Below are 19,712 nucleotides of genomic sequence, written 5' to 3'. Positions count from 1 at the left end.
GACAACTTTCCCACCAGTGTACTTAGTTATGTTTCATTTTTGTAATGCCTGCCTACTATTCCATTGTATGGATGAACTGCTTAACAGTAAAGAACCCACCTGCAAATGCAGCAGACGTGGGTTTGATCTCTGGGTCAGGAAGATCCCTTGCAGAAGGAAATGGCCACCTGCTCCAGTATTCTTGCCTGGAGAATTCCATGAAGAGAGGAGCCTGGAAGGCTCCAGTCCATGGGGTCGCAGAGTGAGACATGACTGAGTGATTGAACAACAAGGAACAACAGTTTAACACCTTCTTTACTGATAGAAGTTGAGATTGTTATGCTGTTTTCTCCATATGTATATATACACATTTATGAGATTTTTTTTTAGATAAACTTCTATAAGTGGAAATGCTCAGGCAAGAGATGTAAACATTTTAAGGGCTAAAATTTACTTCCAAATTGTCCTTTGGAAAGTTTTACAAGTTATACTCCCTACTAATAATGTACTAGAATGTCCATTTTCACATCAAATATGGACATTTAAAAGAATTGGGTTTATGCTGCTAAGTGATTGTCCAGAAGATTTAAATCATATTAATTTCTCTCTACCAATTAAAAAAAGGAAAGAAAATTGAAGAAAGGAAATAAAAATGAAAAACTTTCTATTTTCTTATTCAATTATTGTATCATGATTTTTGGTGTCATTTTGATTACTGGGAAAAATGTTTACTTTTATATCTACCTTCTATGCAGAAAATGATAGGGGAATTATTTTGTGTTTTTCACCTCCTAGCAACTGATCCATTAATGAATGCTCTTTGCCCATTTTCCTACTGAAGTGCTGGTGTCATTCTTGAGGATTTATAGAAGCTTTCCAAAGCTCAAGGTCTTTAAATCACTAGCATTGATGCTCTTGGAAGGCTCCTAACAAGTAAAAATATATTTTTATTACACATACATTAAAATAGATATTTACTCATAAGTTATTTCTTTTATAAAACAGCTGATTCAGACATACTTTCAGTCAAGCATTTTGCTCCATCTTTAATGTAAGCCATGTGCTCAGTGTCTGTTGTCTGAAGCTTCAGGGAAAGAGGAAATTTAGGCAGAGAATGTTGTTATCCATAAACATGGCACAAACCCTTGAAAAAACTTAAGGTGTTGAGATGGTTCAGTACAATATGAGATGTTAGACAAACTGGTTTATTTTGGTTGCTTCATCTCTCTCATTTTCACTTTGAGCCAATGCGTATACTGATTGCCTTTCATGCAATTAAAAACCATGCTGGTTACTTATATTCTGTGGAAGTACGAAGGCATAAGACTATTGGCCTTGGAGTTGTACTAGCCTAAATAATAAACTGATACCAAATAAAATGTTTCTGAGGCTTCAGATTAGCTGTATAAGACATATCTAATAAAGGGAAGTTTCAGCCGTCCAATTCCAATTGATCCTATTGTTTCATTTTCGACATATTTCAAAGAACAGAGAAACGCATTATATTCTGATGCCCTGGAGAACTCCTAGTACAGTAGTGTCGTGTCATCAAGCACAAATACTGTTTTAATAAAATACTAAAATAGCATCGAGCTAATAGTCATGGTTGGCTTTGGTTTGTCAGGTTTATGCACAGTGTATGATCCCTGTGTTATGAGATAAATTCATGTCTCAAATATTAACTTTAGTTGGAAATTGTCACATTGTGCTCTTTTGTTCCCATTGTGTTAGCCTTGTGTTAGCCTTTATGGAAATGAGAATTGGGTTTCATGTTCATTTGAAAGATAAATAAAAAGAAACTCAGAAAAATTATTAAATGAGATTAAGCCTTCTGAATTGTGAACTTGGGAATGTTTTCCTTTTGATTTTTGTTTGAGTTTTGAGTTTACTTTTTCTTTGCAATTGTTCTTTATTTTGGAAAATATGTCTATTGTTTGCTATCCTTTGAAATTTCCAAAGGCCAATCACAAATTATAATTTATCAGATGAAATAACATGGGAATATTTGACAAAAATCAGTGGATCTGATGACCTTTGATGAAGCCTGCAACTATGAGATAATATAGAAAAAAATAATCTCTGGAAAAAACTCAGTAGAATGGAGTTCATAAATAGTGCTCAACATTTAAGCTGATACACATTTTTAAAAAACATTTTAAACAAGGATGTCAATAATATAGAGAAGTATTGTTTGCAAAAATAGATTCTTTTCAGGGTGGAATGATAAACTAAAGATTTCAGAAATTCATCATCACCTATTTTCTCAGGAACCAGCAAACAGAAATAGTCTGTTTTCTTTCATTAAAACTGATTTGATTTTAATTTTGACAGTCACTGGAAGTTTATCTATCATCTACACTTTTGAGAGCAAAGCCAGAAAACGGATCCTCTGAATGGGATTTTTCTGTGATTTGGGTAGTTGTCATTACTAGAAGGTTTTGTGTGAATAATAGATGCCAAACTTGGCTTGACTCCTCATTTCCAGTCTTTTTTACTTCTTTTGTATCGAATTGCTAATAACTAGCTTCATCTTTTGTCACCAAAAGAGAATGGCTTTTTTGTTTGCCCACAGAACTGTATTACCCTGTGCTGTGCTATGAGTTATCACGAGATGATAATCCACTCCTTTGGAAATGGGTCCGTGAATCCACAGACACTTCCACAAATAACAGACTGCAGGCTTTTGAGCAGACACTTTTATACCCCTTTTGAATGCTGTTTATTAAATCTGCAGAGAAACTGGCTGACTAAAAGAGAAAACTACACCAGATAGGCCTGTTTCCCTGGCTGTGGAAGCAGTTTCTTCTTCCTCAGAGGGAATAGTCCATGAGAAACCTGAGTAACTTTAATGAGTTTTAGACAATCCAGCCGTCCATGTATGGTTCATTCCCAAGCCTTCTTTAGTATTAAGGATTTCTAAAAACAGAACTGATGAACGATAGACACTTTGTATTACAACCTAATGTCCCCAGAAGGAAATCATTTACCAAATATATACATATATATATGTACTGGAGAATCATTTTTCATGCTCTCTTTGTCACTTGGGATGTCTACAGTAACTGCTTGCATCAGTCAGGGAAGCCCAACCACTGTGCATTAGGGGGTAAGGGATTTATTATAGGAATTAGAGCATCCACGATGTGGGGGAGGTGGAGGTCCAAGTGGGGAGTTGGAGAAGCTGTGAGTCAGAAGCCAGTGCAGCCAGTCACCCAGGTGGATGGGGAGCGGGAAGGTCGTGGAGGGGTTTGGGGGGCTGTGCCTCTGTGTAGTAGCCCCCTCTGTGGGTTTACTGCCAGGTATCTGGTGGTAGACTCAGGCTCCCGCTGGTCAATAGGGTCAGCTCCATAGACTCATGAGATGCAGAGTGGAGGAGTGAGGATGTGCTGCAACCTGCCAGCATCTCTGCATCTTCGGTCACCACATCTGATCATGGTGACCTCCGGGGAGCAATGGCTGCTATTTCACTTCTGCTTCCAAAGCTCATGTGAATTCCTCCTTGTCATTTTTGTTTAGTCACTAAGTTGTGTCTGACTCTTTGCAACCCCCTGGACTGTAGCCCACCAGGCTCCTCTGTCCATGTGATTGTCCAGGTAAGACACACTGGAGTGGGTTGCCATTTCCTTCTTCAGGGGATCTTCCTGACCCAGAGATCAAACCTGTGTCTCTTATGTCTCCTGCATTGGCAGGAGGATTCTTTACCATTGAGCCATTGGGGAAGCCCAATTACTCCATGGGCGAACTTTAACTCAGAACCACACGTGGAAGAGCCATCTAGGAAATGAAGTTCCAACTTAGCCAGGTTGACCTATAACAAACTCCCATGGTATTTAACAGAGCAGAGAGATTGTATAGGAGAATAACTTCTCTATTCTGTCTTAACACATACTAGAATAAAAAAGAATGCCTTAAAACTATATATCTTAGAAATAATGGTAAGACTGTAACCCTATAGGTTTCAATTTTTATACACTTCCTTATTGGTAGATGGCTTTCAAAGTATCAAAAACTGTAGTGCAATAAATATTTCAAGGTCAAATTTTCATGTAGGTGATTCTTGAGTAGCCTGTGTTATATATGCCAGGCCATCTCTTCTTATCTTAGCTTTCTCATGAGTTTCCATGTCCTTTTTACACCACCATTTTGTAAAACCATCAGCTCTGGAAAGATGGGTAAAGGAAGATACATAGGCAATCTATGAACCCTGAATTTTTCTTTGTTCCAAAATCACTGCAGATGGTGATTGCAGCCATGAAATTAAAAGACGCTTACTCCTTGGAAGGAAAGTTATGACCAACCTAGATAGCATATTTGAAAGCAGAGACATTACTTTGCCAAGAAAGGTCCGTCTAGTCCAGGCTATGGTTTTTCCAGTGGTCATGTATGGATGTGAAAGTTGGACTGTGAAGAAAGCTGAACGCCAAAGAATTGATGCTTTTGAACTGTGGTGTTGGAGAAGACTCTTGAGAGTCCCTTGGACTACAAGGGGTTCCAACCAGTCCATTCTAAAGGAGATCAGTCCTGGGTGTTCTTTGGAAGGACTGATGCTAAAGCTGAACCTTCAATACTTTGGACACCTCATGCGAAGAGTTGACTCATTGGAAAAGACTCTGATCCTGGGAGGGATTGGGGGCAAGAGGAGAAGGGGACGACAGAAGATGAGATGGCTGGATGGCATCACCGACTCGATGGACATGAGTCCGAGTGAACTCCAGGAGTTGGTGATAGACAGGGAGGCCTGGCGTGCTGTGATTCATGGGGTTGCAAAGATTCAGACATGACTGAGCAACTGAACTGACTGAACTGAACACATGAAGTAAGAAAAAAGGAAGATGCATTGGTTGAATGTATTTCCCATCTATATTAAACTAGAAAATATTTTTTTTTCAGTGTAAATATGCAAGCAAATAAAAGTTTCCCACATTAAGCAACATCAGGTTTTGCAAAAGTATTACCTTATTTCTAACCATCCAAGGACTAGGGCTTTGCTATATTTGGCTTTCTTGCACAGGAATGCCAGCCATCATCAACTGGCTAGACCAGAGGTTCCCTAACTTACTCTCTTCACAGCACCCTTTGTGTCCTGGTAACTTTTCAAAATCTTCTTAGGTCAAAAGAAATATCTAATAGTTCCATTTAATTTGGTTTATGTACAAATAATTTTTTAATTAAGTTAATTCAGATCCAAGCAGCTTAAAAGCCATAGCTCACATGGTATTTAGTAAGTGACAGCGTGCTTCCCTATGCATGTCTTTGTGAAAGCACTGAAGCACCAAGGGTACCTCAGCACATCATTTGGGAACTGCAGGGCTAAAATGAGAACAAAGTTCTCTTTTGCCTCATTTCTCTTCCTGGACTCTTTCCTGATAATTTATCTGAGTCCAAGGGACTCTCAAGAGTCTTCTCCAACACCACAGTTCAAAAGCATCAATTCTTTGGCGTTCAGCTTTCTTCACAGTCCAACTTTCACATCCATACATGACCACTGGAAAAACCATAGCCTTGACTAGACGGACCTTTCTTGGCAAAGTAATGTCTCTGCTTTCAAAAATTTTAAAAAAATTTATCAGTGCAACTCTCAAGCACTGTTTCTGAACTCCAGTCTACTGAGTGTATTCCCAAATAGATATAGATATAGATATGGATATGGCACAGTGGTAAAGAATCCACCTACCAATGTAGGAGATGCAGGTTTGATCCCTGGGTCAGGAAGATCCCCTGGAGGAGGAAATGGCAACCCACTACAGTATTCTTGCCAGGAGAATCCCACAGACATTGGAAGCTGGTGGGCTACAGTCCATGGCATAGCAGAGTCAGACATGACTGAGCAACTGAGTGCTCAAGCACAGATATAGATGAAATAGATATATATGTTTCCCTCGTGCCCTCTGTGGGAGGGAATTGGTGTGTTGGTATTAGATATGATGATTGAAAAATACAATTTTTTTTGATTCTGCCTTTCCAAGAGCATTTTGCACCCCAGGGACAAAATTATTGTGTAATTAAGATTTCTGTAATGTTTGAGAGCTTGAGCAGCTTTTTCTCATTGTGACAGAGGAAATGCACTCCTTATTTTACAAAAGCAAAGATACAGATTTCTGTCATTAGACTTACTAGAGCCAAGTTGTAGATGTTCTGACTCACCGTGGTCTTGGAACATTTGGAGTCAGGTTTTCAGCTGGAGTGATGATAAGTGTCTAGCTTCTTCTCATCTCCTTGGAAGTGATGACAACATCTCAGACAATGAAGGAGGAATCCCAGTGCAGCCCAGCCTCCTTGGAAAATTCTGGCAACCTGAGGCAGGAGAGCCCTGATGCAGCCAATCAGAGCTATGCACAAAAGGCTGGTGTGATGCTTGACTCGTGGAGCCCTGTGGGGATCCCTAGAAATACATTAGGAAATATGTTTAAGTAATAAACTTCCTTAAGGAAAGGAAAGCTCAGAGGCACTGAGATCTCAGTATAAATTTACTCGTGGGAGGGTAAACATTGAGAGGTGTGTGTGTGTGTATGTATGTGCACAAATGTGCACGCACACTCAGTCGTATCCGACTCTTTGTGACCTCATGGACTGTAGCCCGCCAGGCTCCTCTGTCCATAGGATTTCTCAGGCAAGAATACTGGAATGGGTTGCCAGTTCCTCCTCCAGGGAATCTTCCCGACCTAGGGATCGAACCAGCGTCTCTGTGTCTCCTGCATTGCAGGCAGATGCTTTACTGCTGTGCCACCTGGGAGGCCCCAAACATTGAGATACTTGGTTCCATAGCCAGTTCTTTGTCTTTTGTGTAGGAGTCACTGACTGCAGTCCTCCCCGCAGTGTCCTGTTTCTGTCCTTTGCTACCTTGATGGGGGACGGTTCTCTCCTACTGGGATGAGAAGAGTTTGGAAGTACACCAGAGTAAGAAGACGCATTGCATGAATATAGGTTTTGTCGAGTTCAGCAGCACTCTCCCTTTGGGCTATGCATGATAATTTGAAACAAGTTCTCCATCCAAACAGCGCCTGGGGAAGCCTCTGTTTCTCCCTTTTTATTCTAGCTCATTCTGGCCATTTTGGATCAAATGATTCAAGCCACCTTCATCATTTTGGAGAGTTTCACATGAAACCCAGGAGGATTTGGAAAGTTTCATGTAAAAAAGAATCTTGGCTGCCCACACTGTTATTTGAGAATCCCCCTTAATTTAACTGCACCTCCTTTCTTCCCCCCGCCCCAAAGTTAGAAACTGTATATCCAAATGTCCCTAAAGTCTCATTTACTCCATGAAATCTTCTGCGATGAAACATTCTTGATTCCAGTGAACTCTCTCTCTCTTTTTTTTTCCCCCCGTTCCACCTTCCGAACTGCTCGTGGAACAAACCAACTTCAAGTGCCGTCTGATGGAATTTGTGAATGGAGACAGATGCAGTGTCCATTTTGCATGCCAACACAGAGAAATAGCATCATTTCGAAAGTTTAGGTTAATTAATTTTAGCCTAAAGAACTCTGACAACGTGGAAAATTCATTAAGGAGTTTATTGGAAGAGACACGTCTGCTGCTCCTGAGGAAATTTCCTTACCATTTCTCTTTCCTCTTAAGTACTTGAATTCTCAGAGTACCCTTTTATCTTTCCATAGGGTGGAAGTAGAAGAGCAGCATGACAGATTAGAGCCAAAGCTCTGAACTGGAGCAGACGTTTGCAGATCTTTAAAAGAATAGGTGTCGTTCCCAATGGAGTTCATTTTTTCATAGTTTTGTATTAAATTAGAAAGAAGTATGGTTTGACAGTGAAGGTACTCCAAAAAACCTGGAAAGCTGTGCCTAGATTTATGAAGCTGGAGTTATTTTGATAAAATTGTTTTTTTTAATGAAATGTTGTTTTAAGTGTTTTAATGGTATTTGTTACTTAGAGGAATCCTGCAGCAAAGTGAAAGAAAGTTAGTCACTCAGTCGTGTCTGACTCTTTGGTATTCCCATGGGCTGTAGCCCACCAGGCTCCCCTGTCCATGAAATTCTCCAGGCAAGAATCCTGGAGTGGGTTGCCCTTTCCTTCTAAAGGGGATCTTCCCGACCCAAGAATCGAACCCAGGTCTCCCTCATTGCGGGCAGATTCTTTACTGACTGAGCCACCAGGGGGTGATTAACCCTGCAGCACATCCTGCTAAACAGACGAAGGCAGGGGTGCCCCGCCTCACTCTAGGGCGTTAGGGGTGTGTGTGCGTATGGATGTATGGAGGACAGGTAAGCGTGGGCAGGGGAAAGGAGAACATTTGTGGAAAGGTTAGAGCGAGGCTCTCTGTATTTGTACAAACATCATCTCAGTCACCGTAAGTCTCTTGGGTTCCCTTTTCTGGACTCCAGGCTTCAGAGTGGACTGCTATTAACTGGCATATTTCTCAGGGTGACCTCTGGATTTAATGTTCATATGTAGCTACATCGTTTTTCTCAGTTTGTTTTCTTTTTCTTTTTCTCCTTGTCTTTCTCTCTCTTCCTATCTCATGTGTTTCTCTGTCTCTGTTTTTCCATCACACACACGCACACACTCTTCTCCCATATGGCTTCAGTTGCACACACCTAGTTTGTCTGCGCTTGGGCCAAACCACCCAAGCAGTACAGGCTGGAGGGGCAGTTTTCTGTGTGCTTTTCATCTTTCATCTATGAAGGAGAAGAATTATGAATTTATAATCATAACTGATGATCATGATTATACATCCATGTTGCTTCCATGGATTCATTGTATTTTCTGTCTTGGTGTGAAAGGAAAAGCGAAGCTGGTGGGCAAATCTGAGAAAATTCAAGGAGGTTTTTATACATTACAATTCAGGCAAAGAAAACAAGGTATCAGTATATTTCCTATGAAAACTGAAATCACAGGTAAATCCCCATAGGGTAGCTGGAAATAAAACTGAGGCTTGGCTTGGGGGAGAGGGCACCGCAGGTCAGATGCCTGATAAAAGGAAAGAAATGTCTAGAGTGAGAAAGTATCAAAGGATAATTTTTGGTAAATATATGGATATTTTCTTGGCCAAATAGCATGTGGGATCCAGTTCACCAACCAGGAATTGAACCTGTGCTCCCTGTATTCGAAGCGTGGAATCTTAACCACTGGACCTCCAGGGAAGTCTCAAATATATGCATTTTTAAGGAGAAAACTCACATCCTTCTATGACTCAGATGGTAAAGAATCTGCCTGCAGTGCAGGAGACCCAGGTTCAATCCTTGGGTCAAGAAGATCCCCTGGAGGAGGGAATGGCTGCCCACTTCAGTATTCTTGCCTGGAGAATTCCATGGACAGAGGAGTCTGATGGGCTACATACAGTCCATGGGGTTGCAGAGAGTCAGACAGGACTGAGCAACTGAGCACACATACAACATTGCAATAAATGATATTCCGTGTGCTGTATTGTTTAAATGTATTGATTACACAGATAAAGAGTTGTGTCCAGCAATGCACTGGTCTAAATGGCCATGTTCCATTCTGTATTTGTTTCTCTTCCCATCCTTACCCTCTTCCTAAGTATTCATCTCTTTGGTCAGACACACAGTTCCTCCCAGAAATGGATCCTGATTTGTACTGGTGGGGACTGATAAGTGCCTGGGATTTAGGACCTGGACGCTTGCTCCTTGGAAGGAAAGCTATGACAAACTTAGACAGTGTATTAAAAAGCAGAGACATCACTTTTCCAACCAAAATCTGTATAGTCCAAGCTATGGTTTTTCCAGTAGTCATGTATGGATTTGAGAGCAGAACCATAAAGAAGGCTGAGTGCCAAAGAACTGATGCTTTCAAACTGTGGTGCTGGAGAAGACTTGAGAGTCCACTGGACAATCCAAGTCCTTTGGATTGGAGATCAAATCAGTCCATCCTAAAGAAAATAAACTCTGAATATTCATAGGAAGGACTGATGCTGAAGCTAAAGCTACCATACTTGGCCAGTTAATGCAGAGAGCCAACTCATTGGAAAAAAACCCCGATGCTGAGAAAGACTGAAAGCAAAAGGAGAAGGGGGCTGCAGAGGATGAGGTGGTTAGATAGCATCACTGACTCAATGGACATTAATCTGAGCAGACTCTGGGAGAGAACAAAGGACAAGGAAGTCTGGCATGCTGCAGCCCACGGGTCACAAAGAGTCGGACATGACTTAACAACTGAACAACAGCAAACTAAGAGGTTAGAAGAAACAATGAGTAAAGAACCAAGCTGATAAGCGGCAGTGACAACAGGCAGTGACACATACTTGGTTGCCTTGTATTGGGTACAGAAAGTGTCCGGCAGAACTGTTTTAACTATTATCTAACTAATATCTCCCTGGTTTAATTTTCTTAATGGAATTGCCACCTGCCTACTGTGCACATTTCTCCTTGAATTAATGCTTAAGAATATCCATATTTGGATTTTCTTCCCTCCTATCTCCCTATTGCCCAGTAATGATTTTCGTTACCTGCTCCTGTCTGTGCCGACTCACCTCTGAGATAAGATAAGCCTATAACTAAAACTCGTCACCATGGATCCCATTCCCTACCCAGGAGCCTCTCATCCTGATCCTGAAGCTTTCCTGTTGCCAAGCCAGCTGAAATATCTACCTTTCCTTTGCCAGGCTGGCTGAACTATCTGTCCTTACAAAAATATAATCAGGCTAAGAGGTGAATCAGCTCTCAAGTAGACAGTTAGGTGAGTATCAGGGAAACCTTTAGAAAAGAGGAGAGTAAAGGCAATTAGAGAACTTCCTGTAGAAGTTATCTACAGGCGCTGAAGGTTAGGAATGTGATGGGAGAATATGACGATTTGCCTGCAAACATTTATTAAACGTTTACATTGTTCCTGGCACCTTGATTATGAGAGCTAATCAGTTTACCATTGTTTCTACACTTTTTGCAAGGGCAGAAATTAATTCAGGGCATTTATGTGAACAGATAGAATAAGCATGCCTGGCTGAAGGAGAAATACTTGGATTAAACAAGGAATTAAATTTCAGACTGCAGCCCTCCACTTCTGACCTAAATGTGTGGCTGGCTACATTGGCAACAGAATGGATGGACTCAGCTCTCTGGACCTTTAAAATGTACATTTCAAGTGATTATGACATGCTATTAAATTTTTAATTACTGATGATTAATAGTGATTCATATAAAGATATTTGTTAAATACTTGCTATTAGCTAACATGCAAGGATAAATTAGAAGGACTACAACTCTCATGTAGTTTATATTGTAATAATACACAGATGTTTTTAACGCAAAGCTAAAATTTAAACAGAGGGCTTTCCAGGTGGCTCAGACAGTAAAGAATCTGCCTGCAATGCAGGTGACGTGGGTGTGATCCCTGGGTTGGGAAGATCCCCTGAAGAAGGAAATGGCAACCCACTCCGATGTTCTTGACTGGATAATCCTATGGACAGAGGAACCTGGTGGGCTACAGTCCATGGGGTCATGAAAGACTCAGACATGACTTAGCGGCTAAGGCAACAAAATTTAAATAGCATGAAACAGATACAGAAACAACTGAGAAAAAGAGCTTGCTGATGAGATTTCAAGAAAAACTTTGTGTGAAAAAAGAACATTTGAGCTGGAGTTTGAAGTTGGTTATGAAATTTTTTCTGCTACTATGGATGGAAAATTTTGCCTGCTGTATCAGCAAACAAAGGATGCTGCGGCCAACAGGTGTTCAGCCACTACCAAGGCCCCACCCTGCCCCCAACAACGGTGAACCCTGAAGGAACTCAGTACAGAGACAAATGGCTGTCCACTACCAAGCCCTCAGCCACGCTGCCACCCCTAATAGTGCACCCTGAAGGCATTCAGGATGAAAAAGAATAGGATACTGGCCCTAGATAGCTAAGGTGCATATCAAAGGAATGATTTCAGTGATATATATAACTTGAGATATCTGGTTTTCTTTAATGAACAGTAATCTTTTGATGTTTTGACTACCTGGTTTTTGTTGCTAAAACTCCTATATATCCTGGTTCCTCCCCTACCTCTTCAGAACCATCCCTCAGAGCTATCTGAGAGGCTACCTCCTGGGCTTGAAGTCCTCAGAAAGTCCACCAAATAAAATATATAAAATGTGAGAGTTCAATTCCTGGGTGGGGAAGATCCCCTGCAGTAGAAAATGGCAACGCATTCCAGCACCTTGCCTGGAGAACTCCATGGACAGAGGAGCCTGGCGGGCTGCAGTCCATGGTATGGCAAAGTGTTGGACACAATTGAACGACTAACGCTTTCACTTTCTTTCCCTCAAGTTTTAGGTTGTGCGTTTTTATTCGGTCAATAATACCAAGGCAGTCCATGTTTACTTTTGAAAGATTATGAAGTGCAGATACACTTAACACACACACACGTGCGCACGCACACACACACACACACAGATACACATAAAATGATTCCCTGGTCCATAAATAATCCACATGTATACATAGGTGTGAATTCCCTGACTCTCTTGATATAAATATGAATGTGGATATATAAAACATAGGTATATGAGTATATACATAATTAGAAATGTTAATTTAAAAAAATAGAAACATTTTGTGTATGATGGTTTTTCTTTCACCAAACAACACACCAAGGATATCATTCATGGGAACTGATATTAATCTATAGAATCATGTTTTATTGCCTGAATGCTATGTTGTATGTAGATGTGTTCTGTTCAGTTCAGTCACTCAGTCGTGTCCCACTCTTTGTGACCCCATGGACTGAAGCACATCAGGACAGGCTTCCCTGTCCATCACCAACTCCCAGAGTTTACTCATGTCCATTGAGTCGGTAATGCCATCCAACCATCTCATCCTCTGTCATCCCCTTCTCCTCATGCCTTCAAATCTTATCCAGCATCAGAGTCTTTTCAAATAAGTCAGCTGTTCGCATGAGGCGGCCAAAGTATTGGAGTTTCAGCTTCAACATCAGTCCTTCCAATAAACACCCAGGACTGGTCTCCTTTAGTATGGACTGGTTGGATCTCCTTGTAGTCCAAGGCACTCTCAAGAGTCTTCTCCAACACCACAGTTCAAAAACATTAATTCTTTGGCACTCAGCTTTCTTTATAGTCCAACTCTCACATCCATACATGACCACAGGAAAAACCATAGCCTTGATTAGATGGACCTTTCTTGGCAAAGTAATGTCTCTGCTTTTTAATATGCTATCTAGGTTGGTCATAACTTTCCTTCCAAGGAGTAAGCGTCTTTTAATTTCATGGCTGCAGTTACCATCTGCAGTGATTTTGGAGCCCCCCAAAATAAAGTCTGCCACTATTTCCACTGTTTCCCCATCTGTTTGCCATGAAGTGATGGGACCAGATGCCATGATCTTCGTTTTCTGAATGTTCAGCTTTAAGCCAACTTTTTCACTCTCCTCTTTTGCCTTCATCAAGGGGCTCTTTATTTCTTCTTCACTTTCTGCCATAAGGGTGGTATCATCTGCATATCTGAGGTTATTGATATATCTTCCAGCAATCTTGATTCCAGCTTGCACTTCCTCCAGCCCAGCATTTCTCATGATGTACTCTGCATATAAGTTAAATAAGCAGGGTGACAATATATAGCCTTGATGTACTCCTTTTCCTATTTGGAACCAATCTGTTGTTCCATGTCCAGTTCTAACTTCCTGACTGGCATACAGATTTCTCAAGAAGCAGGTCAGGTGGTCTGGTATTCCCATCTCTTTCAGAATTTTCCACCGTTTATTGTGATCCACAGAGTCAAAGGCTTTGGCATAGTCAAATAAAGCAGACATAGATGTTTTTCTGGAACTCTCTTGCTTTTTTGATGATCCAGTGTATGTTGGCAATTTGATCTCTGGTTCTTCTGCCTTTTCGAAAACCAGCTTGAACATCTGGAAGTTCACACATATTGTTGAAGCCTGACTTGGAGAATTTTGAGCATTATTTAACTGGTGTGTGAGATGAGTGCAATTGTGTGGTAGTTTGAGCGTTCTTTGGCATCACCTTTCTTTGGGACTGGAATAAAAATTGACCTTTTCCAGTCCTGTGGCCAGTGCTGCATTTTCCAAATTTTCTGGCATGTTGTGAAATTATTTAACTAATCCCATGATATTGGGAGTTTGGAGGTTTTTTCCCCCTATTATAAACATGCTGAAAGAAATCCTTGAGGAAAATTTATTCTTTTAGGGATGAAAATCTTGAAGTAGAGTTTCCAGGTCACTGTATCTGCAATTTTTTTTGGTTGTTGTTGTACCACATAGCATGTAGAACTTCCCTGGTCAGGGATCAAACCCATATCCCTTCAGTGGGAGTGCAGAGTCTTAACCCCTGGGCTACCAGGCAAGTCTTGCATCTGTATATTTTTAATGTATACATAGAAGATCAAGATATATTCTAGGGGTGAGGATAATGTAAGCAGCAGCTTAGATATAGAAAAGTACAGGCCACTGGGGATGGAGTGAAATGGGTGGTGTGACTTGCCTGGAGAAGAGAGAATAATGGAAAGTCTAAGCCTGGTTGGGCTGCTGTAGCAAAAATAGCTTAAACTGAGTGGCTTCTAAACAACAGAAATTTATTTCTCATGGCACTAGAACCTGGGGAAGTCCAAGATCAAGAACTTGGAAGATTCAGTGTCTGGTGAAAACTCTCTTTCTGGGTCATAGCTGGAGCCTTCTCACCAACTCCTCACATGGTGGAAGGAGCTAGGGAATTCCGTGGGATCTCTTTAATAAGGGCACTAATCCCATTCACGAGGGCTCCACCCTCATGATGTAGTCACCTTCTAAAGGACCCATCTTCAGATACCATCACATCAAGGATTAGGGTTTCAACAAATGAATTTTTAGGGTACACAGACATTCAAACCATAGCAAAAAAGTAATAAAGTTAAAGAAATATGATTGAATAGTTAGGATAGAAGCAGAATTTGCCTTTAAAGATAGATCAAATAATGTAGAGATATCAGTAGTTAGGGTTCAATGGCTTTTAATCTGATGGTATGGATAGAATCTGCAGGTTTTCTTTCTTTAGAATCACTATGGGTTTGGGAAAATTCCAGTGTTGTTGGTATTATTGCTTCCGTGCTTTATACTGCTGAAGAGCTACATAAGTGCTTTTGAGAAACAACAAAAATACCTAGTTTTCAGAAAGCATCAGTGCTTGACTAAATGGCCTCAAATGGTGGAAGTTCTGTCAATGCTTCTCTCAATGTGAAAGTCGGTGTGTTCGGTGTCCAAGAAATCATAGCAGAAGCTGTTTGTCATATTTAATTATTCCACATCCACCCCCAGCTACTATAAGAGATTTTTTTGTGTGTCTTTCTTTTTAAAAAATTAAATTTATTACAATATTGCTTCTGTTTTTTGCTGTTGTTTTTTTGGCCATGAGGTATGTGGCATCTTAGCTCCCTGACCAGGGATAGAACCTACACCCTCTGCATTCGAAAAGAACCCACACCCTCTTCATTGGAAAAGAACCCACACCCTCTGCATTGGAAAGTGAAGTCCTAACCACTGGCCTGCTGTAGAAGTCCCTGACAGTGATTTTTTTTTAATGCAACTTTAATTTTTCTTTTCCTCATGTGCTACAAGCAAGGTCTTCTAAAGTGGCAGCACCATAAAGCTTCTTAAAGACTAACAAGAGGGAAATGGAAAATCCATGAGGATGCACACAGCCAGCTGTTTTCATCTGGGAAGGAGTTTCATTTACCCTTCTTTGAATTTCCCCTCACACTGGGAAGTCATTATTATTCTGGCTTTGCCTCCTGATGTTTTTATGACTTTGTTTATTTTAATACACGGTTCATAATTTGTTTTGGAAACCCTTCCCAATGCCACTTCAGCTTCACCAGTGAGATGTTTCATCATCTTCTCTGTTGTCACTTCTTGCACCTTGGCTAAACTTTCATCACGGGTAAGGATGTGATGCTCTGAGACCACAATGTCATGGTTCTAAAGAGGTCTCGTTGGACTCTGACACTGTGACACTCTACCCTCTGTGTCTACTATACTCTGACACTGTGCTGCAAGCTCAGTCGTGTCCGACTCTTGCAACCCCATGGTCTGTAGGCCACCAGGCTCCTCTGTCCATAGGGATTCTCCAGGCAAGAATCCTGGAGTGGGTTGCCATTTCCTCCTCCAGGGCATCTTCCTGATGCAGGGATTGAACTCATGTCTCCTATGTCTCCGGCATTGTCAGACAGATTCTTTACCACTGAGCCACCTGGATGATTAGGTAGGTCCAATAACTATGGATTAACTCTAAGAATGAAGAGATTTAATACTATGCCTCTCACTCTTGATGGAGGAAAACTATAACTTTTCACATTCAATTTGGGAAAAAAAAAAAAAGCCAAACCCTGTTAAATTCAATGAAATAATAACCACCAGCAGCAGAAGCAGGCCACTAAAAGCCATCTCTTTCCCTCTGCGAGCCTTTCTTTTGCAGCAGAAGAAGGGCTTCTGTGCAGAGTCACATGTTTGATTGACTCCGCTCTCCAGCTGATGTTTACACTGCTGTATTCATCTTGCTCCGATGACTGTGACGTGCCACCCGGATGCAGCGAGGCTGAAAGGGGATGTGAGGCAGACCAGACAGATGACAACGTCTTCGTCCTCCAGAGCCAGCGCGGGATGATCTGTCACCTGATGATGGGCTACAGCCTGTCATTTATTTACTTACAGCTTTAATGTGGGTAAAATGAGCAGGGGCGGGCGCGGGTGGGGGCGGTGACAAGAGGCGAAGAGAGAGTGAGTGGTTATAGGAAAGAAGGCTTTGACAGAGCTTTTCTTGATATCAAAATATCAACAAGAGCCATTTTGTACATCTCAATGGGCACGGTACATCTCAATGGGCACGCCAGCCGAGGAACCAATTATTAACAGCATTCTGGGCAAGAAATCAGATTTGCAAAACAGGAACTGTAGCCATTTAGTCTGGGGGGCTTGGGGCAGACAGACCGTGCACTTGGCCCTTGATTATATGAAGTACTCTGAATTTCTTGCACATTTAATTTCTGCCGTAGTCAGTGATGCTTTTTTGGCCAGCACATTTTCCTTTTCGTTTCTTAAACTGCACACATTTTGCAAAGTAAATTCTATGTGCGGTGGGTATCATCATCCATGTATCCTTTTTGCTTTGCAAGTGTTACTTAAAATCATTTATATGGCTCAGGAAATTCAAACAGGGGCTCTGTATCAACCTAGAAGGGTGGGATGGGGAGGTAGATGGGAGGGAGGTTTAAAAGGGAGGGGAGATATATATATATCAGAGAAGGCAATGGCACCCCACTCCAGTACTCTTGCCTGGAAAATCCCATGGATGGAGGAGCCTGGTAGGCTGCGGTCCATGGGGTCACTAAGAGTAGGACACGACTGAGCAGCTTCACTTTCACTTTTTACTTTCATGCACTGGAGAAGGCAATGGCAACCCACTTCAGTGTTCTTGCCCCGAGAATCCCAGGGACAGAGGAGCCTGGTGGGCTGCCGTCTCTGGGGTCGCACAGAGTCAGACACAACTGAAGCAGCTTAGCAGCAGCAGCATATATATATTTATATTTATATATATACACCTATGGTTGATTCATGTTGAGATCTGACAGAAAACAAAATTCTGTAAAGCAATTATCCTTCAATTAAAAATAATCATTTATAGCCTTGAAACCAGAACCTCAAAACCACTGACCTTCTTATCTTAGGGAGTGACATCCTGGTGATGGGAAAGAACGGTGAAAATCCGGGGAGAATGACAGTCAATATTTTAAGTGTTCTGCTCATTTTGTAGGGATCAAAATGTGACTATTCATATTTGAAGGGGATTTGTAAACCAAAAATATTGATCTTTGCCTGTATCTAAATGGATGAAATATTCCTGAGTTAAACAAATGTAATGAACAAAGTACACGAAATAGTTTGTGTATAAATACAGATTTGAACTTTAGTAAAGTTTTAAAAAGGCATCTCCAGTTTGGGGATTCTTTTCTTATTTTACAAGAACAGTCTTGCTAAGTCATGTATCACTTGGGGGAGAGGCTCCGGGAATTCTCTACATACTGATGATCTTGCCCCGAGGATGTGATGGTACACGGAGAGCCTGCCTGGCAGTGTTCCTTTATGTGCCAAAGACCACGAAGCATTCAGAGATTATCACTAGCAATGTGGCTGATGAAGCACAGGTACTGGGTCCAGCATTATGTCAATAAAATCCATCATGCAAAATGCGTGCATGTGTTTTCAGTTATGTCCAACCTTGCGGCCCCATGGACTGTAGCCCACCAGGCTCCTCTGTCCCTGGGATTTTCCAGGCAAGGCTACTGCAGTAGGTTGCCATTTCCTACTCCAGGGGATCTTCCTGACCCAGGGATTGAACCTACATCTCCTATGTCTCCTGTACCAGCAGGCGGATTCTTCACCATTGTACCACCTGGGAAGCCACATTATGAAAAATATCTAGGAACTAACAGAATCCATAGGAAATATTGCCCACTGGGAAATTAGCACTGTAACCTGTAGTAGCCAGAATCTAGCTATGCCAAGCTCAAGTGTTATCGAGGCTCTGGTTCCGTATGCCGTATCTAAATGCCTCTTCTGGCCTGTCTACCTTCGTCCTGCACCCTCTCCATAGTAATCATCTCTCTTCTGGGCTCTCAGATTTGCAGCAACCCCTCAGCAAGCAATCTGGGAGACAACAGGTCTCTGTTTTGCCCCATGAAGGCAAAATCTCTGAGGCAGTTGGGCACGTCAAGGTGATTTTCCGGAATCCTAGGAGGAATATTGCACTTTAATAGTCTGTGTCTGCTGTGGGAGAGGAAATGGTTCCAGTTGGTGCTGAGAAGCTTGTTGGAGCAGATCAGATACACTTTACCCTGTGGATCCATTGGCAAGACTTCCCTAAATGTCTCCCCTATTCTTAGATGCTCGTGTCTCTTGCTGCTTCCGGCTGCAAGTTCAGATCAGAAAAGAACAGGCTCTGCTGCTTCTCTGTACCGGGTCCTCGAAGCTAGAAATACAAGCTACACTCGACCTGTCTCCTCTCCTGTGGTCTTTTTGCCAAAGAGATTGAGCTATGACCACGAACTCGGATGATCAAGGGGTCCTGTGGAGTCTAAGACTCCCAACCAGCAACCAGCTTTGCCTGTTTTGGGAGCTGAAAGTGTCCCCAGTGCCTGGTGTGTATAATTTGGCGTATTCTTGTCAATTTGCTGAGTGGTGAAGTAGAGTCACTTGAACTCTAAGGACCGTTTGATATTTTCAGTGCATCTTCCAAGGTTTCACTTTGTGTTGACCCAGAGTCCCACTTCTTTCCTGAAGAATGTCAGGAGGGCTATACTTCCCTGGTGGACCCATGGTTAAGACTCCTACTGCCAATGCAGGAGCCACGAGTTCAATCCCTAGCTGGGGAACTAAGACCCCATGTGCCATGCTGCATGGCCAAAAGATTTTAAAAAATGGAATGAGGAGGGAAAAGAATTTCGTCCCCTGTTCTGTTTGTCAATGTGTCTTTGAGACTGACAGGGGCTAAATTACCTGTCCTTGTCCTCTCTCCTTGGGAGGGGACTATAATGAGTCTCACTCACAACTTAGCTGGATACTGTTTGCCTTGGATTTATGTGGACACAGGTGGTGCCTGGAGGGTCCAGGCCTTTACGGAGAACACCTGTTTTCATTTCTTCTGCCTGCATTATCGCTAGGTATGACATATGTGGGGTGGGGCCTTAGGTTATATTTGCAAGATCAGCGAGGTGAAGAGGGTTAAACATTAGGATTTTATTACAGTTTAAGTTGTACTGTTCTTCTCAACAGCTCCCCCTGGTTC

The sequence above is a fragment of the Capra hircus genome, chromosome 23 (assembly GCF_001704415.2).
Source record: "Capra hircus breed San Clemente chromosome 23, ASM170441v1, whole genome shotgun sequence".
NCBI classification, from domain to species: domain Eukaryota; kingdom Metazoa; phylum Chordata; class Mammalia; order Artiodactyla; family Bovidae; genus Capra; species Capra hircus.
Note: the sequence above shows the minus strand (reverse complement) of the source record.